Below are 12583 nucleotides of genomic sequence, written 5' to 3'. Positions count from 1 at the left end.
CTAGAACCCGGTGTGCCGGCACCACAAGGCGGAGGATTAGCCTAGTGAGCCGTTGCACCGGCTAAGGTTTTGTAATTTTCATCATAGAGATGTTAATGTCCTTGGTTAAGTTTATTCCAAGGTATTTGATTGTTTTTGTAGGTATTGAGAATGCGATTGAACTTAGGAGTTCTTTCTCAGCTGAGGCATTTTCTGTGTATACAAAGGCTGTTGTTTTTTGTGCATTGATTTTATATCCTGCTACTTTGCCAAACTCTTCCATGAGTTCCAGCAGTCTCTTAGTAGAGTTCTTTGGGTCCCCTAAATAAAGAATCATATCGTCTACAAAGAGGGATAGTTTGAGTTCTTCCTCCCCAATGTGTATCCCTTTAATTTCTTTTTCTTGCCTAATAGCTCTGACTAAGGCTTCCAGAACTATATTGAAGAGCAGTGGTGAGAGTGGACATCCCTGTCTGGTACCCGATCTCGTGGGAATGCTTCCAACTTTTCCCCATTCAATAGGATACTGGCCGTAGGTTTTTCATATATTGCTTTGATTGTATTGAGGAACATTCCTTTTATACCCAGTTTGCTTAGGGTTTTCATCATGAAAGGGTGTTGTATTTTATCAAATGCTTTCTCTGCGTCTATTGAGAGAATCATATGGTTTTTTTTTTGTGCAGTCTGTTAATGTGGTGTATCACGTTGATTGTTATGCGAACATTGAACCCTCCCTGTATACCAGGGATAAATCCCACTTGGTCTGGGTGGATAATCTTTCTAAATTTGTGTAGCATTCTATTGGCCAGAATTTTATTGAGTATTTTTGCATCTATGTTCATCAGGGAGATTCGTCTGTAATTCTCTTTCAATGTTGCATCTTTTTCTGGCTTAGGAATTAAGGTGATGGTGGCTGCTAGAAAGAATTTGGGAGGATTCCCTCTTTTTCGATTGTTCTGAATAGTTTGAGAAGAATTGAAGTTAGTTCTTCTCTAATTGTCTGGTAGAATTCAGCAGTGAATCCATCTGGTCCTGGGCTTTTCTTTGTTGGGGGGGCCTTTATTACTGCTTCAATTTCTGTGTCAGTTATGGGTCTGTTTAGGTTTTCTGTGTCTTCCTGGCTCAATTTAGGTAGGTTGTATGTGTCCAAGAATCTGTCCATTTCTGATAGATTTCCCTGTTTGCTAGCATGGAAGTCCTTGTAGTAATTTTTGATGATTCTTTTCATTTCTGTGGTGTCTGTTGTTACATTTCCTTTTTCATCTCTGATCCTATTGATTTGGGTCCTTTCTCTTCTTTTTTTAGTTAGTTGGGCCAATGGGCTGTCAATTTTGTTTATTTTTCAAAAGCCAGCTCCTCGTTTGGCTGATTTTTTGTAATGTTTTTTTTTTATTTAATCCTGTTGATTTCTTTTTGATTTTAATTATTTCTCTTCTCCCCCTAGCATTGGGTCTGGTTTGCTGCTGATTTTCTAGATCCTTGAGATGACTTAAAAGCTCATCTTTGGTGCCTTTCCAATTTCTTGATGTAGGCACCTATTGATATAAACTTCCCTTTAACACTGCGTTTGTTGTATCCCATAGGTTTTGGTATGATGTGCTGTTATCCTCATTTACTCCCAGAAAATTTTTGATTTCTCTTTTAATTTCTTCTATGACCCACTGTTCATTCAGGAGCATGTTGTTCAGTCTCCACGTGTTTGCATGTGCTCTAGGGATTCCCGAGTTGCTATTTTCCAATTTCATTCCTTTGTGGTCTGAGAAGCTGCATGGTGTGTTTCCAATATTTTTGAATTTGCTGAGACTTGCTTTATGGCCTAGTATGTGGTCAATCCTAGAGAAGGTTCCATGTACTGCTGAGAAGAATGTAACGTCTTTCTGTGTTGCATAACAAGTTCTGTAGATATCTGTTAGATCCATTTGGGCTATAGTGTCATTTAAATCTACTGTCTCCTTGTTGATCTTCTGTCCTGACGATCTATCTCTGAGAGTGGAGTTTTGAAGTCCCCCAGTACTGTTGTACTAGGGACTAAGTCACCCTTTAAGTCCCTTAACAAGTCTTTTAAATAAACCGGTGCCCTGTAATTAGGTGCATATACATTGATAATCATTATATCTTCCTGTTGAATGGATCCCTTAATCATTATATAGCGCCCCTCTTTGTCTCTCCTAATAGTTTTTCTGGTAAAATTTATGTTAACTGATATTAAGATGGCTATGCCCGCTCTTGTTTCATTTCTGTTGGTATGGTATATCTTTTTCCAGCCTTTCACTTTCATTCTGTGTGCATGTTGTTAGAAAGATGTGTTTCTTGTAAACAGCAAAACGATGGGTTTTGTTTTTTTACCCAATCAGCCAATCGGTGTCTTTTAGCTGGATTGTTCAGGTCATTAACATTTAATGTGACTATCAATAAGTAGTAACTTTGCCCTATCATTTTTGGGTTTCCTGTGATCTTTTGCTGTGAGGTTTACTTCCTTTACTTTCTTTCATATTGGTGACCGTGTTTCTGTGTTTCTGAGTTTCTGCATGTATCACTTCTTTAAGCATCTTTTGCAGGGCTGGATGAGTGGCGACAAATTCTTTCAATTTCTGTTTGCTGTGATAGGTCTTTCTTTCACCTTCATTCACAAATGAGAGCTTTGCAGGATATAATATTCTGGGCTGGCAGTTTTTCTCTCTTAGTACCTGGGCTATGTCTCGCCATTCCCTCCTCGCTTGTAGGGTTTCTGATAAGAAGCCAGCTGTGAGTCTAATTGGGTATCCTCTGAGATTGGTCTGATGTCCTTCCTGCACATTTTAAGATCTTTTCTTTATGTTTCACTGTGGTGAGTTTTATTACAATGTGACGTGGTGAAGATCTCTTGTGGTCATGTTTACTAGGGGTTCTATGAGCTTTCTGTACTAATATGTCTCTGTCCTTCTCCATACCTGGGAAATTTTCTGCTAGTATCTCACTAAAAAGGCCTTCTAATATTTTCTCCCTCTTCATGCCTTCAGAAACTCCTAGAACCCGAATGTTTGTTTTTTTTTTAATAGTATCCTGTAGATTCCCGATATTATTTTTTAGATTTCTAATTTCCTTTTCTTTTCTTTGGTAGCCTGTTTCCTTTCCTGGTCTCTGTCTTCTAAGTCCGATATTCTCTTTTCTGCTTCATCCATTCTGTTTTTAAGGCTCTCTAATGTGTTTGTCATTTGATCTATTGAATTCTTCATTTCATTATGGTTTCTCGTCACTCACACTGTTTCATGTTCTACTAGTTGTTTCATTTCATTTGATTCCTCCTTAAGACTTCATTTTCATGAGAGAGATTTTCTATCTTGTCCATTAAGGATTTCTGTAGTTCAAGAATTTGTTTTTGAGAACTTCTTAATGAAATTACCAATTTTTTGAGATCCGCTTCTTGCATTCCCTCTATCTCTTCATCTTCATAATCTTGAATTGGGGTGTCTTTTTCATTTGGAGGCATTATAGTGTCTTCCTTGCTCTTGTTACCTTTGTTTATATGTTTGTTTGGCATCTTGGAGGTGTGGCCAAAGAGCTCTGTTTGGTTCTTCAGGGTTGCCTAGGCTAAGGAGTTTAGTTTTACATATGTAAAGCAGTCCCTGCTCTTTGTCTTTCTGGGGTTTGTAAGGATGCAGAGAGAGGCTAGTGTCCCTGCTGGTTCACCTTTTTTTCTCTCCTCCAGTCAGCCTGGTGTAGCCCCCCCCCCCCCACACCGCGTGGGTTCAGACCATGCTCTAACCTTCCTGGCCAATGTCTCGGGTTACCTTTCCTTCCAGCGCCAGGGCTCAAATTCTGTGGCTGGGTTTCTGTGACTGGGCTCACTGTTTTCCCAAATCTCACGGCTCCCATGTCCACGGTGCAGCTCAGTGCGGGTCTGTGTGGCTCGGCGAGTCTGGGCGCTGCTAGGTGCGGCTCGGCGCTGCTTGGTGCAGCTTGGTGCGGCTCGGCACTTCTCAGCCCACTGTCCATGAATTTTTTAAACAGCCTGTAAGCAGTCATTTTATGACTGTAAATGTGTTTCCTTCCAACATATTAAGGACAGATCCCACATGAGACATAAGTACACAGTGACTCCTGTTGTTGATTTGACAATTTAACATTCTTGTTTATGGTGTCAGTAATCTCCCTAGGCTCTAGTCATGAGTTGCCAAGGCTATGGAAGCATTTAGGGTTCGCTGACCAGCTGGCTTCTGGCTTCAGATCAGCACGAAGCACAGGCCGCAGCGGCCATTGGAGGGTGAACCAATGTCAAAAGGAAGACCTTTCTCTCTGTCTCTCTCTCACTGTTCACTCTGCCTGTCAAAAAAAAGCAACAGTATTTTTACACTTTGTATTTCTGTGTGGGTGCAAACTGATGAAACCTTTACTTAGTATATACTTAATTGATCTCCTGTATATAAAGATAATTGAAAATGAAAAAAAACAACAAAAACAAAAACAAAAAATAACTTTGTGTTAAATTGTAAATTACATAGAAAATTAATCAATATTTTGAAAAAAATATCTTGTAGGATCTCTGTCATTAAAGTGCTGTACACTGTGATTTAATGCTATATCTAGTACTCCAACAGTATTTTTCACTTTGTGTTGCTATGTGAGGGTAAACTGTTGAAATCTTTATTTTATATATACTAAAATGATTTTCTGTATATAGAGAGAATTGAAAATGAATCTTGATGTGAATGGAAGGGGAGAGAGAGTGGGAAAAGGGAGGGTTGTGGGTGGGAGGGAAGTTATGGTGGGGGGAAGCCATTGTAATCCATAAGCTGTACTTTGGAAATTTATATTCATTAAATAAAAGCTTTTAAAAAATTCTAGCCAATTGAATTCAACAACATATCAGAAGATCATCCAGCCCTACCAAGTAGGACTTATCCCTGGTGTGCAGGGATGGTTCAACTTTCACAAATCAATCAATGTGATACATTGCATTAACAAACTGCAGAAAAAAAACCATGTGATTATCTCAATAGGTGCAGAGAAAGCATTTGATAAAATACATACTCCTTCATGATGAAAACTCTAAGCAAATTGGGTAGAGAAGGAACATTCCTCAACACAAACAAGGCAATTTATGATAAACCCATGGCCAGCATCATATTGAATGGGTAAGAATTCTCACAGAATTCTAGGATGAGAGAGAGATGCCCACTCTCACCATTGCTATTCAATATATTCCTGGAAGTTTTAGTCAGAGCCATTAGTCAAGGAACAGAAAACAAAGGGATACAAGTTGAGAAGGAGGAAGTCTAACTATCTCTATTTTGCAGACAACTTGATTCTATATCTAGGGTATCCAAAAAATTCTATTAAGAGACTCGTGTTACTCATAGGAGAGTTTAGTAAAGTAACATGATATAAAGTCAATACAGAAAAATCAACTGCCTTTTTATACACAGACAATGCCACAGTTGAGAAAGAACTTTTAAGATCAATTTCATTCACTACAGCTACAAAAAAATCAAACACTACGGAATAAATTTAACCAATGATGTCAAAGATCTCTATGATGCTAATTATAAAACATTAAAGAAAGCAATCGAAGAAGATACAAAAAATGAAAAAAATCTTTCATTAACATGGATTGGAAGAATGAATATCATCAAAATACCCATTCTTCCAAAAGCAATTTACAGATTCAATGTGACACCCATTAAAATACCAAAGAAATTCTTGAAAAATGATGCTGAAATTCATATGGAGATACAAGAGATATTGAATAGGTAAAGAAATCTGCGGCCGGCACCACAGCTCACTAGGCTAATCCTCCGCCTTGCGGCGCTGGCACACCGGGTTCTAGTCCCCGTTGGGGCACTGGATTCTGTGCCAGTTGCCCCTCTTCCAGGCCAGCTCTCTGCTGTGGCCAGGGAGTGCAGTGGAGGATGGCCCAAGTGCTTAGGCCCTGCACCCACATAGGAGACCAGGAGAAGCACCTGGCTCCTGCCATCGGATCAACGTGGTGCGCTGGCCACAGCACACCAGCTGCAGTGGCCATTGGAGGGTGAACCAACGGCAAAGGAAGACCTTTCTCTCTGTCTCTCTCTCTCTCACTGTCCACTCTGCCTGTCAAAAAAAATTAAAAAAAAAGAAATCTGGGGCCAGCGCCATGGCTCACTTGGTTATTTATCCACCTGTGTTGCCAGCATCCCAAATGGGTACCGGGTCCCAGTCCTGGTTGCTCCTATTCCAGTTCAGCTCTCTGCTGTGGCTATGAGGGCAGTGGAGGACGGCCCAAGTGCTTGGGCACCTGCACCCACGTGGGAGACCAGGAGGAAGCACCTGGCTCCTGGCTTTGGATCGGCGCAGCTCCAGCCGTAGCGGCCATTTGGGGAGTGTACCTTTCTCTCTGTCTCCCTCTCACTGTCTTCAACTCTACTAACCAAATAAATAAAATAAAATAAAAATTTTAAAGAAAGAAAAAATCTTATATGACAAAAACAAAGCTGGTGGCATCAAAATATCAGATTTTAAGACATACTATAGGGCTGTTACAATTAAAACACCATGGTACTGGAACAAAATAGATGCAAAGACCAATGGAAGAGAATAGAAACCCAGGAAATCCATCCAAACCTCTACAGCCAACTTATATTTTATTAAGGAGCTAAAATGAATCTCTGAAGCAAGGACAGTCTCTTCAACAAATGATGTTGTGAAAACTAGATTTCCACATGCCGAAGTATGAAGCAAGACCCCTACCTTACACCTTACACAGAAATGCACTCTAAATGGATTAAAGATCTAAATCTATGACCTGATAGCAACAAATTTTTAGAGAACACTGGGGAAACCTTGCAAGACTTTGGCCTAGGCAAAGAGTTCTAAGCACAGGTAGCCAAAACCAAAATTAACAAATGGGATTAATTTAAATTGAGAAGCTTTTGTAAGGCAAAAGAAACCATCAGGTAAGTGAAGAGGCAAGTGACACAATGGAGAAATTATTTGTAAATTCTGTAACTGATAAAGGATTAGTAACCATAAAATATAACGGGATCAAGAAAATCAACAATAACAAAATAAACAACCCAGTGAAGAGACTGGCCAAGAACTGAAAGAGACATTTTCAAAGAGGAAATCCAAAGGCCAACAGACACATGAACAAATGTTCAGGATCACTTTCCATCAGGGAAATGCAAATCAAAACCCCAGTGAGATTTCACCTAACCCTGGTTAGAATGACTTCCATACAGAAATCAGCAAACAACAAACGCCTGCAAGGATGTGGGGACAAAGGTACCCTAATCCACTGTTGGTGGGAAAGTAAACTGGTCAAGCCACTATGGAAGAAGATAGTCCAATTGGAGATACCTTAGAAATCTGAATATAGACCTACCGTATGACCCAGCCAATCCATTCCTGGGGATTTATCCAAGGGAAATGAAATCAGTTAATAAAAGAACTATCTGCTCTTCCATTTTATTGCAGCTAAATTTACAATAGCTAAGACATGGAGTCAACCTAAATGCCCATCAGCTGAAGACTGGATAAAAAAGTTATGGGATATGAACTCTATGGAATACTATATAGTGGTAAAAAAAATCCAGTCATTTGCAAAAAAAAAAAAATGCATGAATCTGTAAAACATCATAATGAGTAAAATAAGCCATTCCCAAAGGGACAAATAGCATATGTTCTCCCTGGTCTGTGACAACTAACAGACCATCTAAAATGAAACCTATAGAAGTGAAATTGCCAGTATGTGAAGCAATGATTTGAACAGTTCCTGTCTTTACTATCGATGAACAGTTTATTATTTTTCAATTATTTTTTACTTTTTTTACTATTTTTTTCAGCTTAATGCCCTTGGTTGTACTCTTTACTTAACACTAATGTTTAAATCCAGTAAAAAAAGTGGCAATAATAGCGGAAGAAAATGTACAGTTTGGCACATGTTCCTATGGACTTACCCATGAAAGTAAAGCTCAATACTTGCCATGGGGCCCCAAATCCCATTAAGCTTAGTGGTACAAATGCCATATTACATATTCAAGTGATCATATTAAGTGTGTAACTGATCATATAGAAAGGATTGTGTGTCAAAGGGATCACTTAAAATAGACTAAGTGTCTTGTAATAATAGAATTAAAAATGAGAGAAGAATCCAACATTAGAAGCATACCACACAGCAGACTCATAGAATGACAAATGCCCTAAACAGCACTCTGATTTCAGAATCAGCCCTTAAGGCATTCAAATCTGGCTGTAAAGCCCATGAGATCATTTCAGATATGAAAGCCAGGATATTGTGGCAAGATTGATCTACAAGAAGGATCTTCGTGAATGAGATCCCAGTGGAAAGAGGGGGCCATCAAAGAAGGAGGTACTATTCTCTGAAGGGAGGAGAAAACTTTCATTTTGCTTATCACCCTGTCCAAATACTGAGAAGAGTTTTTGGACTCAAAATTCTTCCATAGCCTTGGCATATTATGACAAGTGCAATAGATGATCACTGACATCATAAATAAGAGCGTCAATTGTTAAATCAACAACAGGAGTCAATGTGAACTTACTTCCCAAGTAGGAACTCTGTCCTTAAGGAATTGTACTATGAGAATTAGCTGTAAAAGTTTCCTTCAAGTATTTTATACTTTTTGTGCCTTTGTGAGTGCAAACTATTGAAATCTTTACTTAGTATAGAGTTGGTCTTCTGTATGAAAAAATGGATCTTAATGAAGAATGGGATGTGAAAAGGAAGTGGGATGGGAGTTGGGATGGGAGGGCAGGTTTGGGGCATACTCCTAAAGCTGTACCTATGAAATTTGTATTCATGAAATAAAAGCTTTCTTAAAACAGAATTATAGAAGAGAAGTAGAGATGAGAGAGAGAGAGAGAGAGAGAGAGAGAGAGAGAGAGAGAGAGAGAGAGAGAGGTCTTCCTTCACTGGTTGACTTCCCAAATTGTTGCAACAGCCAGAGCTGGGCTGATTTGAAGCCAGGAGTCAGGATCTTCTTTTGGGTCTCCCTCATGGGTGCAGGGGCCCAAGCCCTTGGACTATCCAGTGCTGCTTTCCCAGGATCATTTGCAGGGAGCTGGATTGGAAGTGGCTCAGCTGGGCTTGGACTGGTACCCATCATAGGATGCTAGTACTCTAGGCGAGGGTTTTAACCTGCTGAGCCACAGAGCTAGCACCATCCTGATGTTTTGATATTTTTCAGTTTAATTAATCTTGAGAAGGTTTTTTTGTTTTCTCTTTTAATTTATTACATCATGCATTGATCATTTATTAGAGTGTTTCTCAATTTCCATGTATACATGAATGTTCTATTGCTCTTCTTGCAGAATTCTAGTTTGATTCCTTGTGGTCTGAGAAGATACTTGGTATGATTTCAAACTTTTAAAATTTACTGAGACTTGATTTATGATCTAACCTAGAGGATGTTTTACATGCTGAAGAAAAGAGTGTATATTCTTTAGCTCTTGTGTAAAATTTTGTTTAAATATCTTTTGGGTCTATTTGCTCACAATATGGTTCAATGCCAGTGTATCTTTATTTTCTGTCTGGATATCTGCTACTAATGAGAGAATAGTATAGTAGTATCCCACTACTATTCTATTGGATTCAATTATTCCCTTAGGTTTAACAGTATTTTTGTTACATATCTTGTGTCCTGTGTTGGATATAAATATTTTGCTGAACCAATGCTTTATCCTTTTATACGTAATGTGCTTCATTTACTTTTTATAGTTCTTGACTTAAAGTTTGTCTTATCTCATATGAATAAAACTATTCTGGCTTGTTTTTGGTGTTTTTTTTTTAATTTTTAGGTATAACTTTTTCCAGCCTGTCACTTCCAGTCTATGTGTACCTTCGTTTGTGAAGTGAGTTTCTTGTAGTTAACATTTAGTTGACTCTTGAATTTTTGTCCATTCAGAAAAAACTATCTTTTGCCTGGAAAATTTATCCAGTATTGATAGACAAGAAGTAAGACCTGGAATGTTTTTTTGATCGGTTACTAGTTCTGTCTGCTGGGTTGTTGAATTTACTACTGTTAAGAATTTTCATAGAGTTGTAGCACTCCCTTCAGAATTTCTTGTAAAGCTGGTCTGGTAGTAGAATTTTTTTCTTTTAAAACCTTGACTACATCATCCCATTCTCTTCTGGCTTTAGGAATTCTTCTGAGAAGTCTGCTTCTAGTCTAATTAGTTTTCCTTTATATATTACTTGACACTTTTACTCTATTTTCTTTGTCCTTAACATGTGACAATGTGACTACAATATAGCTTACATAAAATCTATCTTAGATGTGTCTACTTAGGGTCGTTTGAGCTTTTTGTAGCTGGATGTCTGTCTTTCTCAAGATCTAGGAATTTTTCAGGTATTGTGTTATTCAGGATTTTCTCAAAATCTTTTTGCTTCTCTCTTCCTTCAGAAATATCTGTAATATGAATGTCTGTTTGTATCCCATATTTCTCACATAATTTCTTCATTTTTCTGAATTCTTTTCTCTTCATTGGTACCAATTTTATTTCATTATTCTTGCCCTCGAGATCCTTGGCTCTTTCCTGCCCTTCTATTCTGCTCTTTAAGTTCTCAATTGCATTTTTATTTCATTGATTGAATTTTTAGTCTCTAAACTTCCTGTTTGGTTCTCCTTAATCATTTCTATGCCTAGTGAATTTTTCATTTATGTCACTTATGGATTTCTTCATTTCATTAAGCTCTCTGTATTCTTTCAAAGCACATTGAGTTTTATTACTGTCATATTTTGAATTCTATTTCTGTCATTTCATTACATTTCCTTACATCAGGATCTAATCCTGGAGAACTATTGTTTTGTTTTATTATGTTGTTTTGAAGTGTCATACTACGTTGTTTCTTCATTTCTGATCCCTATGCAGAGGATTAACCAAGTGAGCCATGGCCCTGGCCCTGTCTTAGGCTTTCTTTTCCCACACTAATCTAAAAGGTGCAAAGAGAATTTTCTCAGGTCAGACCAGAGCTTTTCGGGGTTGCTGCTGGAACTTGCCCCACGGACTGAAGGGAACCTATCTGAGATCACATAGAGTGAGTGAATGCAGCTTGGGACTCATGCCCAAAACTTCCAAGGATGCAGAGGATCTGCTCTCTGCCCCATAAATTTCCCTGTCTCTGACTCTGGTTTCTTATAGCAGTGTAACATAGATCAGCAGAGTGACTGTTCACAGACTGCTGAGACTAGTGCTTTGTGGAGGTTTGTGCAGAGAGGCCATATGTCTTCCTATCACATTGCAGAGCAACAACTCAGACCCCACTCAATTCACCAGGCTGGAATTAGCCACTGGATTTATCTCTCAGTTAAAGCTGCTGTTGGCATTCTACAAGAGAACTTCATACAGTGATTGGAGAAGATGACTTTCAGCCAGCTGTTGACAGTGCCATGCAGTTTGCCAAGAATATGTTTTCTTTCCTCACAGTCATATAGACTGTCTTCTGTCACTTCACTAAAAACTTCCAGTCACTTCACAGGAAATATGGTCTTTCATTTTTCTTGTATTTTTTTCTGTAAATGAGATCAATGTGGCTCCTCTTTTTTTAAATTTTTATTTAATGAATATAAATTTCCAAAGTACAAAATACAAAGCTTATGGATTACAAAGGCTTCCCCCCCATAACTTCCCTCCCACCCACACCCCTCCCCTTTCCCACTCCCTCTCCCCTTCCATTCACATCAAGATTCATTTTCAATTCTCTTTATATAATGAAGATCAGTTTAGCATATATTAAGTAAAGATTTCAACAGTTTGCACCCACAAAGAAACACAAAGTATAAAAATACTGTTTCAGTACTAGTTATAGCATTAAATCACAATGTACAGCACATTAAGGACAGAGATCCTACATGAGGAGTAAGTGCACAGTGACTCCTGTTGTTGACTTAACAAATTGACACTCTTGTTTATGGCATCAGTAATCACCATGGGCTCTTATCACAAGTTGCCAAGGCTATGGAAGTCTTTTGAGTTCACCGACTCTGATCATATTTAGACAAGGTCATAGTCGAAGTGGAAGTTCTCTTCAGTCTTCAGAGAAAGGTACCTCCTTCTTTGATTAACTGTTCTTTCTACTGGGATCTCACTCATGGAGATCTTTCATTTAGCTCTTTTTTTTGCCAGAGTGTCTTGGCTTTCAAGGCCTGAAATACTCTCATAGGCTTTTCAGCCGGATCCGCATACCTTAAGGGCTGATTCTGAGGCCAGAGTGCTGTTTAGGACATCCACCATTCTATCAGTCTTCTGTGTATCCCGCTTCCCATGTTGGATCATTCTCTCCATTTTTTGTTCTATCGGTTAATATTTGCAGCCACTAGTCTTTTTTTATGTGATCCCAATGGCTCTTAGTCCTATCATTATGATCAATTGTGAACAGAAATTGATCACTTGGACTAGTGAGATGGCATTGGTACATGCCACCTTGATGGGATTGAATTGGAATCCCCTGGTATGTTTCTAACTGTACCATTTGGGGCAAGTCAGCTTGAGCATGTCCCAAATTGCACATCTCTTCCCTCTCTTATTTCCACTCATATATTTAACAGTGATCATTTTTCAGTTAAGTTTCAACACTTAATAATAACTGTGTATTGATTATAGTATTCAACCAAAAGTATTAACTAGAACA

This window comes from Lepus europaeus, chromosome Y (assembly GCF_033115175.1).
Source record: "Lepus europaeus isolate LE1 chromosome Y, mLepTim1.pri, whole genome shotgun sequence".
Taxonomy (NCBI): domain Eukaryota; kingdom Metazoa; phylum Chordata; class Mammalia; order Lagomorpha; family Leporidae; genus Lepus; species Lepus europaeus.
The sequence above is the reverse complement of the archived record's forward strand: the minus strand, read 5'-3'. Positions refer to the sequence as shown.